Raw genomic sequence first — 26,800 nt, 5'->3', positions numbered from 1 at the left:
AAGGAATATGTCAGCACCATATCTAGGATATCAGAAAACAAACAGGGTCCAGAACAGAGGAAACTTGTGTTTTGTAAATGTAATTGTCAATCTGCCACTTTCAATAACTGGATTGAAAGTGTTCCTTTGTTAGCGTTGCAAAATGGTTTGAATTGCTATGGTACACCATGAATCAGAGATACTGTAAGAACGCGACTGTTGGGGGCCTCAACCCACTAAAAGACAAGAGTAAAATAAAGTTTACCAATTTTATGTAAAGAATCAACTCAACAGGAGAAAGAAGGAAGAAAGGAGAAAAAAAAATACCATCAATACATATGGCTCACACCTGACATATGTGTGTAACTTCCTAACAAATCTGTAAGGAACCAATTAAAAAGGTGAACATATTTAAGCATAAAATTCACAGAAAAATAAAAGTAATTGGCATAAAACGTGCTCAATTCTGCTAGTAATGACAAAAACCTAAAAAAAAGTCAGGAAAAAAGTCCGTTTTCAGAGGTCAGAGAGGTGACTCAGTGGCCAAGCGCCATTGATTTCTTCTAGAGGCCACTGGTTCTTCAGTCACAGCCACATCCACAGAATCAAAAGTAAAGTACTTTTCAAAGAGAGACTCTTTTTTACCTATCAGAATGGCAAAGATTAAGAACTTGCTAATACCATATTGCAAAGGTATGTGGAAGCAGGTGCCTTTCTATACTACTCATGAGAATTAAGATAATACACCTTCTTTGGAAAGCGGTTTGGCAATATTTAGTAACATTTTTTAATAAGCATACCCTTTGATCAGCAAATCTTCCCTTCTAGTAATTTTGCCTAAGGAAACACAAGTATTAGAACACGTGGTCAAAGTCGGCTGAGTGCTGCTGCTTACCACAGGGAGACTCGTAACAACTCAAAGGTCAATTCTTAGGGCCTTGGTTAAGGAAATTATGAGAGTCCACTTGAAAAGGCACAGCGCTGCTGTCCGGAGAAATGTACTAACACAGGAAAGCATTCTTGGTAAAGATTAGTAAGACAGTTTTTAGTAGACTATAATACTTTCTTGTGGTAAAACATACAATTCAAAAATTTCAATTACATATTAGTTGTACAATTCATTAGCATCAAATTGCAATACAACATTGTACAAACATCATCAGTTTCCCTGGAAACAGCCAACACTAAGCATTAGCTTCCTGTAAGGCAGCTCTCCCCAGACTCCAGGTGAGTAATGGTCTGTCTATTACGAATGTCTATTGTCATGTCATTTGCTGGCGTTATACTATGTAAACAGAACCACTAAAAAAACGAGAGTCTAAATCTTCAAGATAAAAATTTAAAAAAAGAGGGAGAGAGAGAGAAGTCCCAGACCTCTCCTCAGGGGGAAGAGCAGGCTAGAGAAGGCGTTAGGAGACAAAGAGAGAGGCAGCTTTATGCCCTGTCTTACCTGAAGCCCATGGTGCTGAAACGTGGTGGTGGCAGTGCCTGGAGCCATGCTGCCTTAGAAGAACTCCCAAAAGGGAAAAAACCGACCTCTGTGGGAACACCAAGGGCTGGGCAAGAGAAATCCTCTCTGCCAGGTGTTCTCAACTTTTCAACCACCAACTGTGGACTTTGTCCTTGAAATTCAACTCCTGGGCTGAAGAGATAATCTCCCTGTGTAAACTTGGCTAATAAACAGAGCACACTCATGCTCAGCCTGCTTGCCAGCCCAGCTCAAGGACACACAGAAGCATTTCCCGACAGGAATGTCACCTGCCCTAATGAAATAAAGAACATGGGATAGTCATGTTCCAAAATTCAGACAAGCAGCAGTTAAGAGCCAGCCAAGCACACCACTGGAAACCTCACCCGGAAGTGATCCGGATGCCGTGAGAAAAGTTGGTAGAAGGGCACAGACCTTTACCCATCTCTTCTGGTATTACAGGGTGGACCAGCCAGCAACTTCTGAAGGACAGACTTATACACATGAAATTCTAGGACAGTCAAAGGGAGTAAGTCAACTAGCACCTTACCCCAAAACCTTATTGTATCACAACCATCAGTCTCTTATTAGTGTTTCTCAGAATGAGGTTCCAAAACTACCACCGCCACCACACAGGCACTACCACTACCATCACCACACACCACCACCACCACATATAACCACATATACCATTACACATCACTACCACATACACCACGATCATCCCACCCCATCAGCACCACATACTACCACACACCCAGTACCACACACATCACCAACAACAACTACAGTAGGTGTATCTATAAACTTGACCAAAACACAGACCCTCAGCCTCACTTTGACCTTACTGAACTTGAAATAAGCTCTGGGTGAATCTGGTGTATGTTTGAGTCTCAAAACCACCAATCCAAGGCTCCTAACAACTCTGCAAGGGGAGTTCAGACTCTGCCCACTGGATTCCTGACCTTCTACTACTCTAAATCAGTCTTGATGGGTAGGAAGACTGCTCTTCATGATAATACACTCAGTGAGTGGGCAAGATTTCTGTCACCCAGCTGTGTCTTCTGCATGGCCTCATAGGCTGCTTTTCCACAAGAGCAGTGATTCCCTGGCTCTAGGTCCAGTTGTTCAAACTTTCACCTTAGCCCATCTTCTCAGCCTCATCCTGAAACTCATCTGTGTGTCCCTGCTCAAGGTAAATGAATATTAAAGTTTTGTCCAGTGAATTTGTGGGAGGGTCCAATGGATCTTTTCTTCAGAAGCAAGACCATCAGATGGAGACAGAAGGCAGGAAGTAAAACCCATTGCTCACAAAAGAAACTTCTCTAAGATTGCTCTAAGAAATCTATACTTACCTGAAACTCACTCTCACCCTGATTTGCCCTCTGGACTGCCATTCCAGTATGCCAGCTAGTGGACTACGGATCACGTGAACTCCAAGAGCTCACAAGCACCCCTATTCTGCCTCATTTCTGAACCCTGCAAGTTCAGGCCCTTCACAAAAAGAAATGTCTACAAATTCAATGCTGTCAAGGCTTAATTTCTAAGTCAAAGTTGTGACCTGATACATTTCTTTTCTCAAACATTTTTTTAACAATGTTTTAACAGATTTGAAGAGACCTGTAAACAACAAAATTAATGTTTATTTATTGCAAATACTAGTTAATCAATGTTATTTTTTTCCAAACAACAAATTCCATCCTCTTATTATAAAAATCCAAGAAGCATAACTGAAATAATGTGAAAGAACCACACTGCAGAATTGAATAAATTGAGTATGGTATGGTATGGTATGGTATGGTATGGTATGATATAGTATAATATGGTGGGTATGGTATGATGTGGCACAGTGTGGGTATGGTATGGTATGGTATGGTATGGTATGGTATGGTATGGTATGGTATGGTATGGTATGATATGGTATGATATGGTGAGTATGGTATGGTATGGTATGGTATGGTATGGTATGATGTGGTACAGTGTGGGTATGGTATGGTATGGTATGATATGGTATGATATGGTATGATATGGTGGGTATGGTATGGTATGGTATGATGTGGTACAGTGTGAATATGGTATGGTATGGTATGGTATGATATGGTATAATATGGTATGATATGGTGAGTATGGTATGGTATGGTGTTGTATGGTGTGAGTATGGTATGGTGTGGTATGATATGGTATGGTATGGTATGGTATGGTATGGTATATAATTCTAGCACTTCAGAAATAGAAGGAAGAGCAGATAGACATTCAACATCACCTTCAGCTTAACAGCAAAATTGAGACCAGCCTGAGATACATGAGACTAGGAAGAAGGGCAGGAGAGACGGTCAGCAGAGATGGATCCATGGATAAGAGTGTGTCCTACTGTTGCAGAAAGTTCTGTTCCCATAACCTAAAGTGGCAGCTCTCAACTTCAGCTCCAGTGAATCTAATGTTCTCTTCTAGCCTCCAATGGCACCTGCATTCAGGTGTACATACCCACTGACACCAATATACCCATATATCGCTTCTTTTTTTTTTTTAATTTTTCAGGATAGGGTTTCTCAGTGTAAGAGAGACCTGGTTGTCCTAGGACTTGCTTCATAGACAAGGCTGGCCTCAAATTCACAGATCTGCCTGCCTCTGCCTCTCAAGTGCTGGAATTAAATGCATATGCGCGCGTGTGTGTGCGCGCGCGCACACACACACACACACACACACACACACACACACACACACACACACACACGGAGGGGGGATAGAGAAAAAAGAAAAGAAGGCAATAACTCAGGTTAGCTGTGTTCCTGTCTTGCTACACATTCCAACCCCCTGCCCCCTTTTTATTCTAATTGGCAGTATTGGTAGTTGACACTGTAATCATTTCAGAGAGAGTTGAGAAAGTTGAAAATATTTCATTGAATCGCATAAACATTTAAAACGTATTCTAGTTTCCAATGGACTGAAAGGAGATCATAGTCATCAATGAAACATGACAACTTGAGCAGGGAACTCATGAAATGTTTCATGTAATCCAAAGGAACACATTTTTGGTATGTCAATCAGAACAGGAGTATAGAGAGAACAATACTTCAGTTCATATAGACTAATATCCAAAATGTAAGCAAGTTAGTGACTCCAAGGTCCTGAAGACATCAAGATATCAACAAACTCACCCAAGGATTATCATGAGTGTTTACTAAAATGCCAAATAAAATTGCAAATACAAGTGTCTAGTATAATAATACATCTATTAATGAAATAACATGGAAATAAAATTTGCAGAAAATTGTGAACTAATATTGATCCCACAAATGTACCCATTCAGCTTCTGCTGGCTGAGCCTGGTGATGTCAATCCCTACACCAACCCACTTCTGCTTCTACACTTTTTCTGGATTCCTATTCATCAGAGTCAATGCTCTCTTAGCTAGCCATCTCTGTCAAATTTCCACACCTCACTCCAAAGTAGGGGACAGACCCAGAATGTGTACCCTTACACTGAGTTTTTAAGCCCCTGTCTTGGCCATTAAGTTTAATCTCAACTGGCCTGGACCAACATCTTACAGTCTGAATCACTTGCTCCTTATTCCAACTACACCTACTCTACACATCAAGTTCTGAACTTTGTCTTTTCTGTTTCCTACTTTAGGAGGTACTTCCCTGGCTTTTCCTTACCCTAGAGATCTCCAGTCCATATTATCCTCTCTCATATCCCCAATGTCTGCTTTGAAGTGTCAGTACCTTTATTTCATGTATTAACCTGTTTATTTGTTTGCTGAATGCTATCTCTGTTATCTCCACATCCCTAATATAGAATAGTAGGTACAACAAAATGAATACTCAGTAAATATTTATTAAGGTTGAGAAGAGGGTTTAGTGGGTAAAGGCACCTACCATACAAGTGTGAGAACCTGAATTCAAATCCTCAGAGCCCAGGGAAAAAGTCAAGACACAACAGTGTGCACTTAAAATCCAACTGCTCCTTACATCAAGACAGGAAGTGGAGACAGAAGAATCCCCAGGAGCTTCTGGGCTACTTAGCCTGGCACAGGCAGGGACAAATGGAGGACACTGATCCAACTTAAACACTGTCATATTCTCTCTCTTCTCCCTCCCTCTCTGCCCTGCCCTGGCACAAATCTACATGATTTAAAAAAAAAAAAAAAAGCTATTAAATGAAGCAAGTATGTTGTCACAAACTTACTCCCAGCACTGGGGAGACTCAGACAGGAGAATCTCACGTTCCAGACCAGCCTTAGTTCTATAGTGAGACTTTGTCTCCCATAAATACTCATTGAATGAATAGAGAGGGAGAGAGAGAGGGAAGGAGGGAGGGTGGATGGATGGATGATGGATGGATGGATAGATGGATGGATGGATGGATGGATGGATGGATGGATGGATGGACGGACAGATAGGCAGGCAGGCAGACAGATTGCATTTGTGAAATGTGAGGCAGAGGTATGACCACCCTCTTCTTTCTCTCAATTAATGACTAATAGGAGAGATGGCCCCGAAGGATGAGATGTGGATGAAAAAGAGAAAAGGTTGAAGATCAACCCTCGGAAAACATCAATAATAAAGTCACCCCAGCTCCTGTGCTGAAAAACATTAATACTGCGGGGGGGGGGGGGGGGTGGGGGGGGAGGCTTAAGAGGTTCCTAAGTGCTCTAGTCTCCAGAGTTGTCTGCTTTAAACTTCTTCCAGAAAGCCACACTGACTTCTGACCTAAAGTCTTGCAGCTGAAAACAAGTCTAGACAGCACTGCTTTTGAAACTCACCAAGATTTGCCCAACGGTTGCAGGTTATGAGATAAAGGGTGGGAGGGACTTTTAAAATTCCACTAAATGAGATTTAAGTACAACAAAATTCCCAGTTGTTTTCTTTTTAACCAGATCCCTACCCACTCTGGGAACTAATTCAGAACTAACCAAACCCCTCTTCCCCGACTATGCTCAAAGCTGGCTCTCGAAGGAACTGTTAAGACTAACAGCTGGGCAGTAACAGCCCTGGGCACCAATAAATACTCACCCTGAAGGGACAATGTTGTCCAGTCCATTTAGGCCTGAACCCATAGTGGAGAAAACAGGTAGAGGGGGATAGAAAGGGCAGAGAGAAGGAAGCAGTTCTGCACTTTCTACAGAGAATTCAAAGCCTTAATCCTCTGAACACAGCAGTTGAGTTAGTCAAGCCAAGGCTGAAGCCAAGGTCACAGTGACTGCCAAGATCATGTCAACTATTCTAAGTACTTTCCTGTCACTTTTGTGTACCCACTTCTTTACAGCTACCAGAGTCAATCACATTTTTGAATTTCCTTTCTCTATTTTCATTCCTTTTTCCCATGTATTGAAATCTATATGCACATGGCTCTGACCTACTTGTCCCCAAACCTTTGAAAATGAGTCTCATGTGTGGCTCCAACACCCACAGCTAGGCTTCATATTTTAATTATTCCAACAGAAAAAACCAGATGGGTCATAAGTAGCTTATAAACTAAATGGAGAGGAGAAAGAGTCTGGTGTTAAATTGGTGCTTAGGAAATTTTCTACCAACAAGAAGTGGGGGGGGGGGGGCACAATTTTGCTGAGTATCAAGATGAAGGTTCTGAGACTACAATGGACCGGGACACCGAGCCTGGCCTCTGAGAGCCTTCAGAAGTAACTGCAAAATGTCTGGCTTTACTCTGCGAAGTTTGGCTTTCTAGAGGGGAAACACCGTACAGTGTAAGCAGTCTTACGCATGCCATAAGTTGGCACTGAGATGACCTTTCCATGAGATATTTCAGCAGGAGATAACAACAAAGCCCAGAGCTTTGGTAGCACTCAAAGGAGATTTGAAGGACTTAAAACACTGCTAAATTTGGCAGCAAAAGTTCCTGTTTCTTGCAGCTGGAAAAGGAAATCACTTTATAATTACACTGCAGATAAGGGGCTACTCATTTGTTAGACACAGATTAGAACCTCCCTATTCAGATCTCCTACTCCTCCGGGCAAGGGGCAGCTGGGGATAGAATCAAGAAAGTTCTTAGGAAGGGCAAGTGCCAGGACTTGTCCTGGTGCCACTTACCACCTCAGTCATCCACTTGCCCACATTTCCTGTGACACTTAGCCCTCACTGTCCCGTCTCCACTCTCCTACCAGCTCTCCTGCATCCCATCCTGCTCCCATAGGCTGCCCATAACCCTGTATGGAGAAATGGGGTTATGTATGATCCCCACCCAGACATCATACATGTGCCATATTACCCCCTCTGACTTGTCTGTTTGGTTTGATTTGAAGGAGAGTCTTACAATACAGACAGGCCAGCTTCAAACCCCCACTTCAGCTCCCAAGTACTACGCAGGCCCCATCCACCATGCCCCGGTGCTGGTCTGCATATTTCTCTTTTCTTTAGACAGGGTCTCACTGTGTGGCCCCTGGCTGGCCTGGAATATGCCATGTAAACAAGGCTGGTCTCAAACTCACAAGATCTGCCTGCTTATGCCTCCTTTAGTCCCAGTGATGGCACCAGACAAAGCAAAGTACAAGAGTTCTGATCTGTTGCTCAGTAGGGGACTCATAAAACCTGCCATGATGTAAAGAATGGAATATCACAAGCCCCACAGATTAGCCACAAATATTGCTTAGTTTGAAAGGGAGTAATGGATACCAAAAAATCACTAACATTTTGTCCAGCAACAAGGTAGGAAGTACTAGCTATGCCTTTACATGTAGGCTTCACTACAACACTCTCAGTAAGTCTTTTCCTGCCTCAGTTTGAGAGAGCTTTCTGGGCAGTGGACAAGCTAGGCAACACGGGCAGCACTAAGAACCATGTATGTGGCTGGATGGCCAGGCACTTGGAATTCAGGCTGACCGCAGGCCAGGTTCCAAACGTCATTCTGGTGGGGTAGCTCTTACTCTGCCATGTTTCATCTTCACCCAACAACTGGTCACTCAAACTCTGACAGGGAGTCCTTCAGACAGTATCACAGCTTTTCCCTTTTTTTTGGGGGGGGGTGGCAGTATTTATTCAGAACAAATCAAAAGTTGGTGCCCCAAACACCCACTGATGGAAATATTACCAGCAGCACCAAGTAAACACACTTCTTTCTTACTGACTGGCAGGCTTCCAGTTTCCTTCTTGTAACTGCTATAAGCATCTATGTACCTTTTGTACCTGAGAACAAGTTTCATGTCTCCATGTTTTAGGAACTAAGTAACAATGCTTCCTAGACTCCAACTGATGAGTTTGATATTTATTCAAATACTTTAAAAGTACAAACTATACATATATATACAAACATACATATATTTGAGGAAATGTATACTTAATTTCAAAGAATTTCAGAGAACTTAGCTGGAAAGTCAACACTGATGTGTGTGACTAGTCAGAGTGTCAATAAGAACTCTTAATTCATCTCTTTTCTAGGAGAGGAAACTCAGAGCCAGCCATCAGACAGGGCCAGAACTAAAACTCAAGACATGCTAACTACCTGGCTCATGTATTCTCTTGCCATGTGTCAGAGGGAGTGATCACAAGGAGAGGTCACTGGCACTTACTGACAGAGAGCAACAGCTGACACTGACTGACAGCGTATGTGAGGCCAGAACTGTAACTCTTACCAAAATGCCTTGAGATGAGTCAGATTACCCCAATTTACATATGAAGATAAAATTACCCTTCCAAGAGTCCAAAGATAGTGAGAACACACTCCTCTCTCTAACCTTCATCTCATCTCACCCCAACTTCCCTAACCTTCACCCCAAACTGGCAGCAGAGCCTCCCCTACAAGCGGGGTTTTGTAGAACACATGGATTAGTGTTTGTAGAGGTAAGGAGAGCTGGGTAGATCCTGTTTTGGAATGATAACAGGGAGGGCAGCCTGCAAAGGGACTCTAAAAGGTACTCAAGGAAGACCTCAAGGGCTCTGCCTGGGCTGGCCAGCAAAAGGGGGGAGGTAACAAGTAGCTCTAGAAAGATCATTTCTGCATAACAAGCAGGCAGGGGTCCACCAGAACTGCTTTAAGACAGAATCACATGATCGCTGAATATCTAATTGTCACCAATGAGCACACACATTTAAAATGATCTACAGAGGCTAGGAAGATAGCTGAGCAGGTAAGAGGTTTTTTTTTGTTTGTTTGTTTGTTTGTTTTGTTTTGTTTTGTTTGTTTGTTTGTTTGTTTGTTTGGTAAGAGGAACTGAGTTCAAATCCCCAGAATTCACATAGAAAGTCAAATATGATTGAATGCCTGTTAAACCTAGTACTGTGGGTAAATAAGAAGAAGGAAGAATTACCTGTAACAAGGGAATTAGGCAGGGGGCTGAAGGGATGACTTAACAGTTACAAGAACTTGCTGCTCTGGTAGACGACCTGAATTTGGTTCCAAGAACCCAGATTAGACAATTCAGAGAAGGAAATGCCCTCTTTTGCTTCTGGGGGCACATACACTCACATACACACACACACACACACACACACACACACACACACACAATGATATGTTATATATCATACATTTAGCATAACAAATATGAAGGCCTCCTAGGCCAGCCTTTCTCTTAATCCATGTTGCTACTGAGAACTACTTTCTTCTCCCTTGTCCAGGACCTCTCTCCTGTCACTTCTAGATCTTTCTCTCATAACCCTTAGTTTAATCTCCTTTTATTATATTCAGATAACCCTCATCACTATATTGATTCCCAAAGGCAATCTCTAATTCACACACAAACTCTCAGCTACAGCAGGCCTCACAGGAGAAGAAACTGAACAATCCCATAGAAACAGGCCATCTTGGTTGAAGCAGCTTCATACCCTAATTGCATATAATTTGCCCTTTTGCAGGGACAGTCTTAGAGAAGGCTAAATATTCAGTCATTGCAATAGTGTATTCATTATGTCAGAGCTTGAGGGGGGGTATGAGAGAGGGAGAGGATCCTCAATAAGGTAGTCTAAACTCATAAAAATCTCTTCTCCTCTCAAAAACAAAACAAAAACAACAACAAAAGAAACTAACACACCCCCAAAACAAAAAACAAAAAAAAAAAAAAAAAAAAAAACTACACAGACATTTTTTAGGGCTTCAGGCTAGAAACAGACACCAGGATTTCTCTGTCTCAGTGTAACACTGAATGACAACATACTCCCCTAAGGCAGACACTTCTACTTACTCAAACAGAGAGTCACTGTACTGCCTCTCTGGCAGAAAGAGATGCCCCCCTCTCCTTTCCTTTAACAGAAGTCACATTAATGCAAGTTTTCTCACAGGCTTTGAAGAGAAATCTGCCAGATGGCCAATGGTTTTTGTTTTTTTCCTTTTGTGTCTTCTATGCCATGGTCCCTCTAACTCAAAGAACTCAATTATCTGCAGCCTTCCTCCCCTAGCCCCCAAGTCAACATAGAGGCACAAAGGGGAAGTGAAGCCAGGCTCTAAAGAGCTGCTGCCTAGCCTACTCTAGCCAGAGAAATGTGTGGCCTTTGCTTAGCTGCCTTAGCAAACTCTCTTGGACCCAACAGTGGAAACCTGGAGTTGCTGGGATGATGACAACTAAGAGCCCAGTTCCATATAGGCACTCAAGGTCCATGTCCCTCAGGAGCTAGTCCACCTGCCCAAAGCAGTTCTTGGTATCACATGCAGTGGGAGACAGGGCTTCCCTCTCTTAGCTGCAGATCAGCAGTGAGGCTACACATGATAATTCAAGTCCGATGCCTCCTCAAAGCTGTTCTCCCAGCCCAGGAAAGAGACAGCTTGCCCTTGGCTTTTCTCTCCAAAGATTTCCAAGTTTCAGCTTCCTTGGGTAACTGATTATCCTTTCCGGAGACTAGGAGCGCTAAGGGAAAGTGTACACGGAAGGGAGCAGAGGAAGGGAGGAAAAGGGAGTGAGAACAGGAATGCTACTTTTTAATCCTTAAGGAACATAGAGGGATCCAATTTGTGACTCAGCTCTGGGAAGCTGAAGGACTGAGGGGAAAGGAACAGTGCAGTACAATCTAAGTTTTGCACAACTTCTTTGGGCCTGAGAGGCCACAGTGATGCGTCCAATCTAAACTGTTTAAGGCTTCTTCGAACCTGAGTGGCCACAGTGATGAGAAATCACCTCCAAGAGCTGCTTTGTTTGATTCAAGGAAGGGGAAAAAAATCAAAAACAAAAACTCGTTCTGTACCTGCTCTCTCCAGATGCCACTCCAGGTCATAGCTGGCAGGATTTCCCGTCCTGTGATAGAGGCTGCACGTAGGGGTGTGATACTCAAGTATGTCATACACCCTATAGGGTCACTGAGGACGGAGGACCGATCTAAGACTCCCTAGCTTGGAGTTTCCCCTCCCCCGTTACTCCATTCCTTGGCATAATTCCAGGGTATATCAAGTATCTGCCCCTGGAATTCCCACTTCCTTGTTTTTCTTTTTGGTTTTCCCCTTACAAGTTCTTCAAAAAGCTGCCTGGCTCCTAAGAGGCTTCCAGAACAGTAAACTTCCTATCAGTTATAGGCCTGCCTTTCATACCTAGAGCTGAGGAGATGGCCCCACTGCCCACTCTAGGCAGTTTCCCTAGAGGACCCCAGGACCCAGGTTACAGGCATTAAAACATGTGACCCACCACTGCATGGAGCTATGAACACTGGAGAAGAGAAAGATCTCCTGGGACTCCTCTCCACACTAACACATGAGTTCTATAACCTACAGGAAGCTCCATCTCTCAAGTGTCTCTGAAGGATCATTTATGAGGCTCAACGTCTACAGTGACCATCCATCCTGCCTGGCTTCCCAACCCACAGAAAGTACCATTGGTTTCCTTAAGTATCTCAAAGAAGACTTGTGAGATTTATTTCATTTGATTTATAAATGCATCGGAGAAGAAGGTGCTTTATAAATGAGGGAACCAGAAGAAAGAGGCAAAGCGACATTCCAAAAGTCAGGCCATTCCTAGGCCTCATGGGCTAACATAGTACATTATGTAGATTTGTTGATTTGTTTACAACTGTTTTGTGGCAATCATCCCATTTACTTCCTCTCAACAGAACATGAGAATAACTATTACATCATTCCCATCTCACAGCAGAGATAATCAGAGGGACTTCCCAGCATACAGCAGAACCTCACAGACATTTCTTACAACTCCACCTTCAATACTGATCCATCGTCATATTCTCCCCTCCACCCCCCAATCAAAGAGCTCCTAGAGTGTTGCAGGAGGAATTAACTTTGAAAGAAGCCCATCTGAGGTCCCGAGGCCGTGCAGCTCACATTGGCAGACCCTCAGGCCCCAGCGCTGATGCATACAGTATACATTCAGGCTGCCAGAATCGGGGGCAGAGCCAGCGCTTGTACTGGCAAGCTGACCCGGAGTTAATCAGAAGGCCCCCTTATTGTTTGCTCCGACACAAAAGACACACTGTTCCGAAAGTTCAAGAAGGAAAAACCAAAGAACCAGGAACAACTGCTGTTCCCTGGCCCCACTGAGAAACTAAAAGCTTCCACGGAGCCCCAGGCGTAAGTGGAGATGGAACGCGGCTAAAGTAGACGTACATTTCCTACAGGAGAGTCAGCAACCCTCACCCTTCTCTTAACAGGACGGCGACCTGGCTACCTCACTGCCTATCAACTACCTTTCTGGAAGGTTTTCCTTCCCTAGACCATGCTGAGTTCACCACACACCACTCCTCTACATGCCTCCAGGCCAGAACAAGCTCTTTCTGAAATGTAGGACAAGGCAGGCTCGATGTGGGCACTGTGCTCTGGGCTTCGGTTAAACTAGAAGCGAAAGAGATCACCCAGCATAAGCTAGTCCCTCAAGTTCCCAGATCCTGGTAGCTGCCCTGTTAAGAAAACCCTCTGCAACATCTAGATAAGACAGATATTTTCAAGTCTCCCAATTCCAAAAAAAAACCCCCCTCCATAACTCAAGAAACCCTGTGATGAGCACCATTAATGGGAAGGGAGCGGTTTGCTATTCCCAAAGCCACTTCATAGAAAGAGTGCACGGGCCCAGCTCTGACAGTGCAGCTACTCCCTCTGCCCTGCTAACCGCCCCAGATGGACTTGAAACTCACTGCAGGCTCCTCTCTGAGCTTCCTTAGCTAGTTTGATTGTTGTTACAAGACAGGCATAGCAGCATGGAGACAAGCGGGGAGCACGAGGTAAAACCAACCGAGCTGCTCACAAGTTTCCACAGAAGAGCTACAACAGTGCTTGAGCGAGGAGAACTCATGTTCCTATGAAAGAGCCTTCCTGTGAAAATATCCAGTGGCTTTGTGCTAAATAAAAGCAGAGTGAAGCCTAAACATCGACAATTCAGCCAGAGTGAGATTAGCTAGATTTGCAAAGTCAAGAAAATTGGCTGTTTCCCTCCTCCTCCCGGAGCTAATAGGATCCAACTGTTGCAGTATGACATCATTCTCGACCCCCAAGCCCTGAAGTGAAGAACACAGACACTGGCCAGCCATCAACAGCCCAAGACTAAAGCAAGAGGCTCAGAGGTACCCTTACCTGGTAGTCCGGGTGATTTCTTGCCCACTCCATTCTCCACAGAGGCTGGCTCACACCACAGTCGCTTAGGGAGCCCAGGGCCCCCAGTCCCCACTGGCTTAAGCTCCAGTACCTGCAGCGAACTTCCCACAGCTCCTTCCTCTGACCTTTCAAGACACTCCTTCCAGCCAAGTGAGCAGAGCTAGAGCAGCTAGCCAGCCAGGCTGGTTGTCATGGAGACCCGTCCTAGGCTGCACACATGCTCACTCAGCTAGGCGCTCTCCCTCAACCCGGTGTCCCAAGAGCCAGCTAGCGCGCGCACGTACGCGTGCGCGTACTTCCACACATTCCCTGAGTTCTAGCCGGCCTTGAAACAGCGCGGTCTTTTGATCCGCTCAGTTTATGCATGCATTCCGCTCCTCCTACCTCCCTTCCAGTCACCCAGGAGCACAGGACTGTTCCTGGGAACTTGCTGCAACCCAGAGGGAAGGGTGAGGACAGTGAGTGGACTTGTTTTCCTCCCCTCCAGTGTCTCAGCTTTTATAACTTGGAAGAATCCCTGCCAAAGGGGAGGGAGCAAGCTGAAGGCTTGGAGGGGAAGCAAGCACTTCCTCTGGGTCCTGCAGCAGCAGCAGCAGAATGAGGAGGGACCCTGATGCCTGTTGCCTCGACTCGTTTATTCACTTGGGATTTTTCAGGAGCAATTGGGGCGGAAACACAGCTCATATCCCAGAAGCTGGCCTAGACTGGCCTCTCAGGTTACCTTGTTGTCTGTTCAGGTCCTGGAGGCGGCTTTTAACCAGTACAAGGTCCCATGGTACTAGAGCCAGAGCCTAAGCGGTCTCTTGTCTGCCTGCAAAGGAGAAGAAACAAACTGGATCAGGACAAGGAGGAACCCTGGATAAGTCTACAGTCACCGGACACAATGTAAACAGCCTCCTCTCTGCCCAACACAAGAGCCACAGCCCGAGTCCAGGCCTCCAATGAGAAACTGTGTGACTGCAGGGACCGGACCTGGGACACAGGAGCCCCGGGTATACTTTTGCTTGGACATTGCCTAACACTCTCTTAGATGTACTGTTTTGTTTGTTGCTCTTAACTGTCTGGAACACACTGGTCAGATAGGTTTGCTACCATTTTATAGATAGGATCACTGAGACCCAAAGAGATCAGATACCTAATCCACACTTACCCAACTAATCTAGTCAGAAAAAGAACTGAGAGTAGAAACCTGCCAAGTATCTCCTAACCCCTTCTGTTTTGCTATAAAGTACACAGAAGCCTGATCTTGAAAACAGGCTCATTTTCTAAGAACCACAAGTGTGGGTCTCCATGGGAAAGTGTCGACTCTAAGTCCTAGTAAGGTAAATCTAACTGCCACCCTTATAGCCCAAGTTCAATGACAGATAGCATCTTTGACATGCTCAATATCTGCTGCAAACTGGAGAGAAAATGCCATGCCCTACCCCACGAGCTACCTTACATCTTCCCAAAACAACCTCCCCAATCCTGGTTCATTTGTTATTTCTCCGACAAAGACTGGGATATATTAATTTAACACACTTTAAAAATGTATCTAAAGTAAAGTTAAATTACTTTCTCCCATTTACTGAACGGGGAAATTAAAGATCCAAAACCAGTGTTCCAACCCTTTCAACTTTCTGGCATATGTTAAGCAGAAAGTTGCCAAGAATACCAGAGCAAGAATCACAAGGCCTTGGCAGTGTCTGACCTCATCACCAACTGGCCCCATGTCACGGAGCCAGCCTCCTGCCTTTCTACTTTCTATGAATGTATTTTATCACTGGGGTGATAGAGGTATGGAGTACAGGGTGTGTGGGGGGTGTCAAGTTGCTATTAGTCAAAAATACTTCAAATTAGGCACTCAGCTCTCACCTCCCCCCCAATTGTTAGTACCCCTCCTCCACCAATCCAGTAAACATATTTTCCAAGTAGAACTCTTTGGAACTGGTCAATGGAATGGCTGCATGTGGGAAAGCAGGGAGGCTGATGAGGAGCCAATGAGGCCCAAGGAGGGCATTCTCCAATGTTGCTCCTCAAAATAATGCTAGGGGTCCTGATGGAATCCGCAATGCTTATCCCTTGCAGAATTCCTTGTGATTTTGATTCGCCTTCAGTATACTATAAAATTCTCAAAACCACAGTTTGGTTGACTTGAATTTAAATCACAAATATATGCTGAAGATAATGTACAAAACACATTACAAAACCCAAGAATAAATGGCAGGCTCTTACAAATCCTGTAAGTAGTGATAAGCCCCAGAATGCCTAATCTGCAAAAGAATACAGTTTCACTAAATCTCAGCTCCTCTCTCCTTTTATACACAGCAAGATCTGCTGTTTTTCTGAACCCAAGGAATGCACACTTCCCTAGTCTCCAAACCCAGATGAGCCAAGTCCAACCCTTTCTACAATAAGATAAAATTCATTATAGCTGATAAGATCAACTAAAATTTTCTGGGACCCTTCCAGTCATACATTTAAACAGTGTGAGTCGGGCTACCAAAGCTGAAACAAAGTCAGTCACTAAAGTAATCTAAAATTTAAAAGCCCTAAGACCAGACACACAACGCAGGCCATGCTCCCCCTAGTGGCACACTAGAGTTACAGAGGGTCTTTGGTATCTTGTCCTCAGAATAAAGTTAGGGCCTAAATTAGGGAGACCAGAACCCTTGTTTGGGTGATGCTGTTGCATACAAGTTCCTAGAATTGGAAAGAAGCAAGGCCAGCTAACTCACTCTGTTGCCTACGCAGGACTGGATCCAGACCATGCCTTGTTGGCTTTTCCTGAAGGAGGAGGATTTTACAGACCCATGTTATCTGCCCAGGGTCTTGTAATACGTCTATAGAGAGCAGTCTGGGTAATTCAATAAAATCTTGTCTCAAAATTAAAAATAAGGGTTGTAGGGCTAGAAAGACTGCTCAATAGTTAAGAACACTTGTTACTTTTGCAGAGGAACCAAGTTTGGTTCCTAGCACCCACATGATGGCTTAGAACTATCCAGGTCCAGGAGATCTGATGCTCTCTTCCATGGCACATACATTCTACACAAACATATACAAAGGCAAAATATTAATATACATAAATAAATCTTTAAAAATAAACAAAAAGAAGGATGTGGTAGATTGAATATGCTTGGACCATGGGAAGTGGGACTATTAAGAGGTGTGGCCTTGTTGAAGGAAGTGCTGCACTGTGTAGACAGGCTTTGAGAGTTCATAATGCTCAAGCTCCACCCACTGTGGAAGTAAGAGTGTCCTTCTGCTGCCTGTGTATAACAAGATGTATAACTCTCAGCATTTCCAGCACCATGTCTGCCTGCACGGTGTCATGCTTCCCACCATGATGATAATGGAATGAACCTCAGAAGCTGTAAGCCAGCCCCAATTAAATGTTTAGCTTTATATGAGTTGCCTTGGTCATGGTGTCTCTTCATACCAATGAAACCCTAACTAAGACCAAGGGCCAGTGAGATGGTTCAATAGTAAAGGGACTTCCTATCAAATCTCAGAACCTTAGTTCAATCCCTGGGATTCATATAGTGAAAAGAGAAAACTGAAGTTGTCTTTGACCTCCATATGCATACATATCATCACATGCGTTTACCCATATACATACCTAAATAAATAAATGCAGTATTTTCAATAAAATACAGATAAATAAATAAAGTGCTTGGCAGAAAGCTCAAAGAGACAGACCCACAAAAGGCTTTATATTTCACCCTATCATTACAGGGAAAAAAGAAAGAATTGCAAGTTTGTACACATATTTGGCCAAAAGCCTGAGTGATATCTCCAGTCTCTTTCCCTTCCCACTGCAATCCATTACCAAGTTCAAAAAAAAATCTACTTGGAAAATATATTTGGGCTGGAGAGATGGCTCAGTGGTTATGAGTTCAGTTCTCAGCAACCACATGGTGGCTCACAGCCATTTGTAATGGAATCTGACGCCCTCTTCTGGTGTGTCTGAAGATAGCTACAGTATACTCATGTACATAAAGTAAATAAATAAATCTTTTTTAAAAAGAAAAATATATGTAATATCTGTCCCCCTTTCTCCTCGTCCATTGCTACCTATCAGCTTATTAATTACTGCAGAAGCCTAATTATCCTAGTTTCACCTCTTGTCCTTTAGGAAAATAATGAAAAATCAAACTCAGTTTCTCATAGACTGTTACACAACAACACAGAAGCCTTCTGTTGCCAACTGGGTAGATGTTTCTCCAAACAATGAGCAAATCATCAGTTTAACAGTAGATGGATGCCCGCTGGTGTGATCCTGACACTGTTTCCCTGGAGAACCCAAAACCCATGAAGCTCACTCCTAAATACTGCCTCCCCTATCACTTTCGATACTAATTGCTAGGTTCTGACTGTTTTATCTGTGCTTCTGACCAAGCATGTATAAATCTAAATCAGAATTTCCACTATTACATTCTTGGCTTCAGTACATTTGCTATTAATAGGTTGACCCATAAAACTTTAAGAATCACTTAGATCTATTCTATTATAAACAGTACCATAGATGAAAGGGATTCATAGGGCTGCTATGGGGAAGGCACAGAGCTTCCAAGTCCTCTCTACAAAATGTCATGTTTGGCTCCACTATAGCTCTGAAAACCCAGTCCTCTGAGGTTTTATGGAAGACTCAGTGTATAAGCACAACAGATTGTATCATTAGTCACTGGTAACCACCTTAACTTTCACCCCCTTGTCTTTTCCCCAGGAGTAATGGAGTAAGACTAAAGTTACAATCTTCTAAACACAAGCAGTCCCCATCTTGACATCCAGGAGCCCTCAGGCACCAGGAAAATAGAAATAGACACATCCTGCTTTGGAGATTCCAAAGGATCTTAGGAGTTGTCTGCCAGGAAACAGGAGGAAGACCAAATATACATTCCACAGCACCATACCATCACAAACCATTCTCCACACGGCTGTCTGAATCCCCTTTGACACAGGATCATGTCATTTCCTGCTTAACACTTCAATGCTTCCCAGGGCTCTGGGTTCTTACCAAGACCTATAAGGGCCCAGCATGACCTCCTCTTCCCTCCTCTCAGCATACTTCCTTCCCTTCCCCACTCTGAGCTCATGATATTTTAGCTCACTAAAGATATAAGACTCTTTTCCAGACTGTCTATCTTAGCCTGGTACTCCACCCCCAATCTTTGCCCAGATGACTCTAATCTTGCCTCCACTTGACTCTCGTGTACTGATTTCCAGTCTTCCAAGTACTTACCCTTCAAATCACTCATCAGGCTTTGTGATTGTGCTTTAAGGCAGGTATTTGCTTTGTGTGAGTCTTCCCCATATGAGAGCAGGACCTGACTATTGTGTTACCCTAGTCCCTGTACTTGATGAAGGGCCCAGCCTAGAACAAGCACTAAGAAAAGTCAGTAGAATAACTGTAAAAACCGGTCCTAGAGGAAGGAGATACCAAGAGCAACTATTTCATGTCACTCATTGCATCTTTTCATAGATTTACAAACTATAATTACCCCCCCCCAATATGTCTTGTCTATGGGCTTAACCAACAATTCCTGTCAAGTCTGCCTGTGGTTTGTTTCCCAGAACTTTCCTGGTAAGGCCACTCTCCTAGGGATGCATTCTAGAGTTTTATAGCCTCTCTCATTACTGGAATGCCACTCACAGGCCCTCCATTAGCACTGTATCTTTGCCAAACCAAGTAAGCTGAGCAATGGCCCAGTTCTCACGATGGCAACATTCTCTGGGGTCAGCTCTACCCAGAGATCAAACTGTCTTCTCCCTTCCAGTGTGCAGCACAGGTGACCATGCTAACAAAAATGTCACTTCTGAATATATGCAGCCAAGAATAACTATGGATGTGGTCTAACACAAAATCACTAGGGTCTTGTTGTTATTGCTGTTGTTTTTGTAACTTGATTGCACAATTCTCAAGCATGAACTTTGTTACCTAAAGTCATGCCAGGATGACAAATGTCGGACGCTGAAAAAAGTATGTACATGAGTGTGTGTGTGTGTGTGTGTGTGTGTGTGTGTGATTATAATTTGGAGACATATAATTTTTATGTAACATAAAAAATGACTGAAAACTGTTATGTGGGAGCTTGAAGAAATGACTTAAGAGCATATTGTTCTTCCAGAGAACCGAAGTTCAGTTCCTAGCTGTTGCAGTAAATATTAAAAAATAAAAAGGCTTTATCTCTCTATCAGTTCTGAGGTCTCACTCCTCAGGTCCGATTTTAGTTTGGAGCCGCACACACCTCTGGCGCCCGGTCTGAGACGTCACCACAGCCCACCTTGTCTGTGTTACTCCTTTCCCTGGCGGTTTTCTACCGCCTCTGTCCTGGGGTGTTTTTTACCCCAAAATCCCACATAAATACCACTCTACAGCCCGACTGCTTTTCACTCAGGTTTATATATCCAACTCTCAATCCACAAACCCTCTACACAACAAAATTGCATCAAATAGACAAACTGCCCTTCTATATGAGATATTAGACCTGTAAAATCCTTAATGTTCATAACTTTTTAACACCAATCAATATCACCTGGGTCTAGCTGGTCCTTGGGAAACTCCATGTTGCCACAACCTTCCCCCTCTGTCCTCTGACCTCCTCAGATCTCAGCCCTCTCTACCTCCCTCTCCCCACCCAGTAACTGGCTTTCCTTTATTTTACTAATTAAAATGGGAAGGTTCAGTTGGAGTCATATAACTAGATAGCCCTTCTTGGAGAACTGGAATTAACATTAAAATACAAACAGCTTCAGGACAATCTACACCTAGCACCCAAATCAAGTGACTCACAACCCTCTGAAACTTGAGTTCCAGAGGATCCAACACTTCTGGCCTCCAAGGACATCTGTATTCACACACACACACTGCTTCATATGTGTGTGTGTGTGTGTGTGTGTGTGTGTGTGTGTGCAAGCACACAAGTAACTAAAAACAAAACAAATATTTTTCAAAAGAAATAAAATTACTATATGGAGAAAATAATGAAGTCTTAAGTAAAAACAACGGCACATTGTATAATTAGATCTATTGCCTATTAAAAGACACACTGTCTCCATCTAAAATCCTGATCCTATATTTCCACTCAACAGCCAACAATGAAAGATCAAGGTATCTCCAACCCATACCTCCCCAGTATGGCATAACCACAGCACACCATGACACTACATATAACCTAGTGCTTTAAAAACTGCCCACATCTCTCTCTCTCCCATTCTCTGTTGTTCATGCTGTTACTGCATCTGGCTACCTCCCCTTCCCACACTCACAAAACCCTGCAGCCTTCAAGACCCACCTCAAGGAACACCACCTTTGGGAAACGTTTGTGGGCCCACAGCAGCTTAGGGATGCCTGTCTTCTGTTGGATGTAGCACTTGATCATCATGACTTGCATACCCTGTCCTCACAAAGGCCTGAGCCTCCCTCAGTGCAAAGACTTTAGCAGCTCACTCATCACAGCAATCAACACGTGTGGGATGAATGGAAAAACGGAAAGACTCACCAGATAAACTAACAGAAGCATCTACTCTTCAGAGCAATAAATCTTAGGCTTACACTGTACAAAGAGAATACATATCCATCTATACTTTATAGAAGATTATGATAAGCAGAATCTAGACTGGGTCACTAGAAAAGTGTGTGATGGCTGGGCAGTGGTGGCACACAACTTCAATCACAGCACTCAGGAGGCAAAGGCAAGCAGATCTCTGTGAGTTCAAGGCCAGCCTGCTCTACAGAGTGAGCTCCAGGACAGCCAAGGCTATATAGAGAAACTCTATCTAAAAAAAAAAAACCCCAAAAATATCAAACAAAAATTTCTATCTCCTTTTACATTTATCCAGTTGTATAATATCATTTTTAAATTATTTACTTATTCTTATATGTATATGAGCGTTTTATACACAAGTATATCTGTGTACTTTGTTGCCTATTAAGATGCCAGATAAGGGTATCAGATGCACTGTGAGCCACCTTGTGAGTGCTAGGAATAGAACTCAAGTCCTCTGCAAGAGCATATAGTGCTCTTAACCACCGAGCCATCTCCCTGGTCATTACGTTTTCTTGTGGGCCAGTTCTCTTCTTCCACCAAACGAGTCCTATGGACTGAACTATGATCATCAGGCTTGGTCGGCAAGCACCTTCGTGCATTAAGCCATCTTGCTAGCCCCAGTATTTTCTTATCTCTTTAAAGACAACACGGCTGCAATTCCGAGCAGAGTCCTTAAAGGGTTTTATGCTCTTGCTTTTCTACTAGTGGGCAGCAATGAGGAAGGCCATGGGCTGCTGCCGAATGGTAGCATGCTCGCCTATCACTTGTGAGGACCTAAGTTCAGTTCCCAGTATCACCGAAAGGAAAAAAAGAAGAAGCAAAAGACAGTGTAGTAAGAGGGAGAGAAAGTAAAGGCATAAAGAAACACAGACTTCAGCCTGCTGGGCTGGTAAGACCCTGAACAAATCCTTGTCTCCCAGGAGTCTGCTTTCCTTCTACATTAATAAACAAAATAGACTAGCTATTCTCCAAGGATCCTTCTAGGCACTCATATCTCACACTTGTGCATTCTCTGTCTCCCTTCTGTATATACGCACATTAGACATGTACAAGAGGAAACATGCAAGTGTGGGTTGCAGTCAGAGATCATTAGGCTTCTTGTTAATCTCTAATTCACTAATTCATCCATCCATCCATCCATCCATCCATCCATCCATCCATCCATCCATCCATCCATTTCTGAGATAGTCTTTCACTGAACTTGGAACTCATTGATTCTGTTCTTTGTCTGGGCAGCCAATGACCTCAAAAGATCTGCCTGTCTTTATCTGCCAGCACAGGGATAATAAATCTGTGAATGGATTTTACATGGATGCAGGGGAGCTAACCCTGGCCCTTGTGTATACACAGCAGACACTCTATGGAGCCATCTACCCAGCCCTGGATGCTAGTTTACATGCCTGCTGCAGCCACTCGTCACCTCAGCAATGCACTTTCTGAGAAAAGCAGCACAAACGTTTCTCACTTTCTATTCAATTAGCACAGCACCTGGCCTGCAGTTCTGGGATCTTCTGCCTACAATTATACAGAAGCCCATCACCAACAAACGATAAGAGAGAGAGTCACGTTTCTAGTCTACAGGAACTAGCCTGAGCAGTGTCTGGAGGAAGACTGAGGGCCTGCAGACACTCCTTGCCCATCACTCTTAAAGCTCCCTAATGGGGCCGGAGAGATGGCTCAGCAGTTAAGAGCACTGACTGCTCTTCTAGAGGTCCTGAGTTCAAATCCCAGCAACCACATCGTCACTCACAATGAGATCTGATGGCCTGTTCTGGTGTGTCTGAAGACAGCTACATTGTACTTATATGTAATAAGTAAATCTTATTTTTACAAAGTGCCTTACGGTACCTGACGTAAAGAACAGTGAGCTATCATCTCAAAGCCATCTTGGATGGCAATCTGTTTATGCAAATTGAACACAGGCTCTACTAGGGCCTTCAGATCAAGAAAACAAGTTACTCCCTAGGGATGGCAATTCCAACCCTTCTCTGCCTGGAAGCCACATCTGGCTGGATCCTAGAATGCTGGTTACCGCTGTATGTATTTTGCTGGCACAGCCTTTTAAGAAGGCTCAAGGCCTGTTGTTTGTTTGTTTGTTTGAATTTTATTTTTTACATATTCACTTTACCTCCTGCTTGCTGGCCCCATCCCAGTCACCCCCTCCTTCCCCTCTCACCCTCCCCTTCTCCTCTGGGTAGTTGGGGGTCCTCCTGGCTATACACCCCCTACACTGACACTTCAAGTTTCTGAGTGTCTGGGTACTTCCTCTCCCACTGAGACCAGACAAGGCAGCCCACCTAATAGAATAACAGCTTTTGGGACAGCCCCCACTCCAGTTGTTCAGAGTCTACATGAAGATCAAGCTACACATCTTCTACATGTGAACAGAGGAGGCCTAAGTCTAGCCTGTGTATGCTCTTTGGTCGGTGGTTCAGACTCTGAGAGCTCCATGGGTTCAGGTGTTCTCCCTGTGGAGTTCTTACCCCTTTGGGAAAGGTCTGTTATTTTATAGTGGGAAATTCTCCCATGTCCTCGCTTTTGCCCTAGACCTCTGCCCATTCATTCTTCTTCACCTCAGCTTAAGACTGAACTACTGAAGTGTAGGACTCAGCTTAGAATGACTTGTAGATGTTAGATGTGACACAGCTGTGTAAGGCTGAGCCCACCTTCCTTCAGACTCCTCCACTATATAGAGCCAGCTTCCCAGTCCCATAGGATTCACCTACCAAGCTCACAATCCTCAGTGCAAATAAAGCTCTGGTGTTAGATCCTCAGCGGACAAGGTGTACAGTGGCTTAATCCTAGGATATATTTCACAATGTTCGGATACAAGTTAAAGTAATGAGAACCCTTAAATCTCCAACCCCTGCTCCTCATTCAGTCTGAGCATTTTAATTTTAACACTGGAACACAGAAATACAGGTTCAGGACCAAATAAGACTAGACCATGGAAGCAATATTCCAGACCCTTCCAATAATACCATTTTTTTCATTCCAGAATGGGCTTTTCAGACTAACCTACCCTAGAACTGAGTTCAACCAAGATCTCGATTCATCATGATTAAGCTAGGGGGGAGGGAAGCAAAGTACAAAAGTATGTGCATGTGCATGCCTGTGTATGTATTTGTGTGTCTGTGCATGTAAGAATAGGCATGCATGTAGAAGTCACAAGATCACCTCAGATGTTGATTATCTAAGGCAATCTAGCAAATAATAAAAATAAATAAAACTTGTTATAAAAATAAAATCCTAGTAAATAATAAAAATACTGTACACGAAAGCTAACCAGACCCCAAGTCTATATATCTTAAAGAACTGTATACTGAAAGTGTAAATTTTAGTGAGAAACACCATTTCAGGAATAACAATATTTCAAATATTATCTTCACCCCTTTAGAACAGAGATTGGTTCTCACCCTCTGCCTTATTTGAGGCGGGGTCTCTTTTTTGTTGTTTGCCCTCGCATACACCAGGCTGGCTGGGCTTCGGCCCCTCTTATCGCCACCTCTCACCTCACAATAAAAGCAGTAGGATTAGAAATATGCACTACAGCGCCAGCTTTACATGGCTCTAAGGATTCAAACTCAGATCCTCATGTTTGCATGTCCAGTGCTTTACCCACTGAGTCTTCTCAGTCTTTAAACGGCATTCTTAACCAAGAAAGCATGTGGAACCTGGGAAAGAAGTGTTCCCCAAATTATCTGGACAAGGCTGTAGAAGTGCAACCCCATAGCGCCACATCCTCTATCCTATCTTGCTGAGTTTCCTAGCTGCATTGGGTTCTCAACCCAGTACTCTAGGGACCAGCATCTGCCTATGTAAATGTCTTACTGCTGTGTGTTTTAGTGCACTGAGGCTTACTTGGCTTCATTCTCCCACTGGCTACTGGTACCCTTTAGAACAAGAACGGTATCTTAACTCACAATCCCAGCTCCAAAAAAACGTCAGCCTCTTGTCATTCTTAACAAGGATCTGGGAGAGAATTTAAAATCCTAAATGTAGTTGTATAGTCTCAATCCCTGTGAAGAAATCTAGACATAGACTAGATTACCACGACAACCCCTAGAATCTTTCACTTGGAAGTTAATCCTCCTACCTACACTCAGGACTTGTCTTTTGGGTTCTGTGTCTTTCTTTCCTCCCATAAAGCAATTGTTCTTTTTTTTTTTTTCCACATGTTTAATCAGACGTAAGCTCTTCTGTAAGGGGCCTCTTTTTACTCATTTTTGAGTGCTTATGTTTGCTCTGCATATACAAAGTTCTCAAGATTTGATTCCTAGTCTACATGTCAGCTCACAACTCTGCAACAGCCGGCCACTACCCAGCCACTACACCCATGTACTGCACAGACATACATTCAGGTAACCATACATACAAAACAAACGTAATCCCAGCATGGTGGCACACATCTTTAATACTAGCACTGGAGAGGCAGAGGGACAGATCTCTTGAATTTGAGGCCAATCTAGTCTACATGGAGAGTTCTAGACCAGCCAGAAGTGTGTATTGTTTTTAAAAGAAAGAAAAATGACCTGCATATATAAGTACATATATATATATAAAATATTCATTTATGATATATACCACAACATACAAGTTGTACACACATTCAAATACACAGAGACCAAAGAATTCCAGAAATAAAATTCATATGGGCTTTAATTTCTCTTGTGAATAAACAGAAAGATACAGACATATTTGCAACTGATAGACTGGTAACTCAGGAGAGTTGGGCCTCAAATGTTAAGTATTAATCAGAAAGAAGTCTGAACTCCTAAAAGTCTGAATTGTATGACAGCTTTATCATATGCATTTGTCTGCATATACTGGAACATTCTTGAATAAACCCAGGATAACCCATTTACTGACTGTTTATGGTCTCCCTGGATGCTATAATATTCAGCCCACTAGTACTTTAGCTGAGGACTTCAGCTTCTATGCTCATCTGGAATTTGGCCTGTAATATTCTTTTCTTGTTCTAGATCACATAGCACTCATCGTTTTTAATGAATTATTTATACAAGACACACAAAATATATGTCAAAGTACATAGGATAATATACTTAAGATAGATCTTTTAAAAAATCCTTTATAAACTAACCATATATTATATATAACAGGAAGAAATATATAATGTATAATTTTATGCTTATACTTTCTAAAACTTGTAGCTGAGCATAATGGTGCACACCTATAAGCCAAGCACTCAGGGCAGAGGCAGAAGGATAAGAAACTCAGGTAATCCTCAGGTACAAATTAAGTTTGAGGTCAGCCTGTGTTATATGAGCCTCTAACCGAAGGGGGGGGGGGGGAACCTTTTTTAACTGATGTGACAGCAAGTTAAAAGACA

The 26,800-nt window shown here is 43.3% G+C and overlaps 1 protein-coding gene across 3 annotated transcripts in view; it reads right to left on the bottom strand.

Moving 5' to 3' along the window:
* Positions 1 to 26,800, bottom strand: part of DENND2B (DENN domain containing 2B) — a 150,514-nt gene that overhangs the window by 80,164 nt on the left and 43,550 nt on the right. For 2 of the 3 annotated variants that reach the window (XM_080912748.1, XM_080912750.1), the window contains exon 1: positions 13,901 to 14,269. The gene's annotated coding sequence lies outside the window, so the exon portion shown is untranslated. Of the gene's footprint in view, positions 1 to 13,900; positions 14,270 to 14,642; positions 14,733 to 26,800 lie in introns of those variants that run through there. The other variant, XM_080912749.1, reaches the window with a different exon arrangement.

The sequence above is a fragment of the Micromys minutus genome (genome assembly GCF_963924665.1).
Source record: "Micromys minutus genome assembly, chromosome: 2".
NCBI lineage: Eukaryota > Metazoa > Chordata > Mammalia > Rodentia > Muridae > Micromys > Micromys minutus.
The sequence above is the reverse complement of the archived record's forward strand: the minus strand, read 5'-3'. Positions and strand labels throughout refer to the sequence as shown.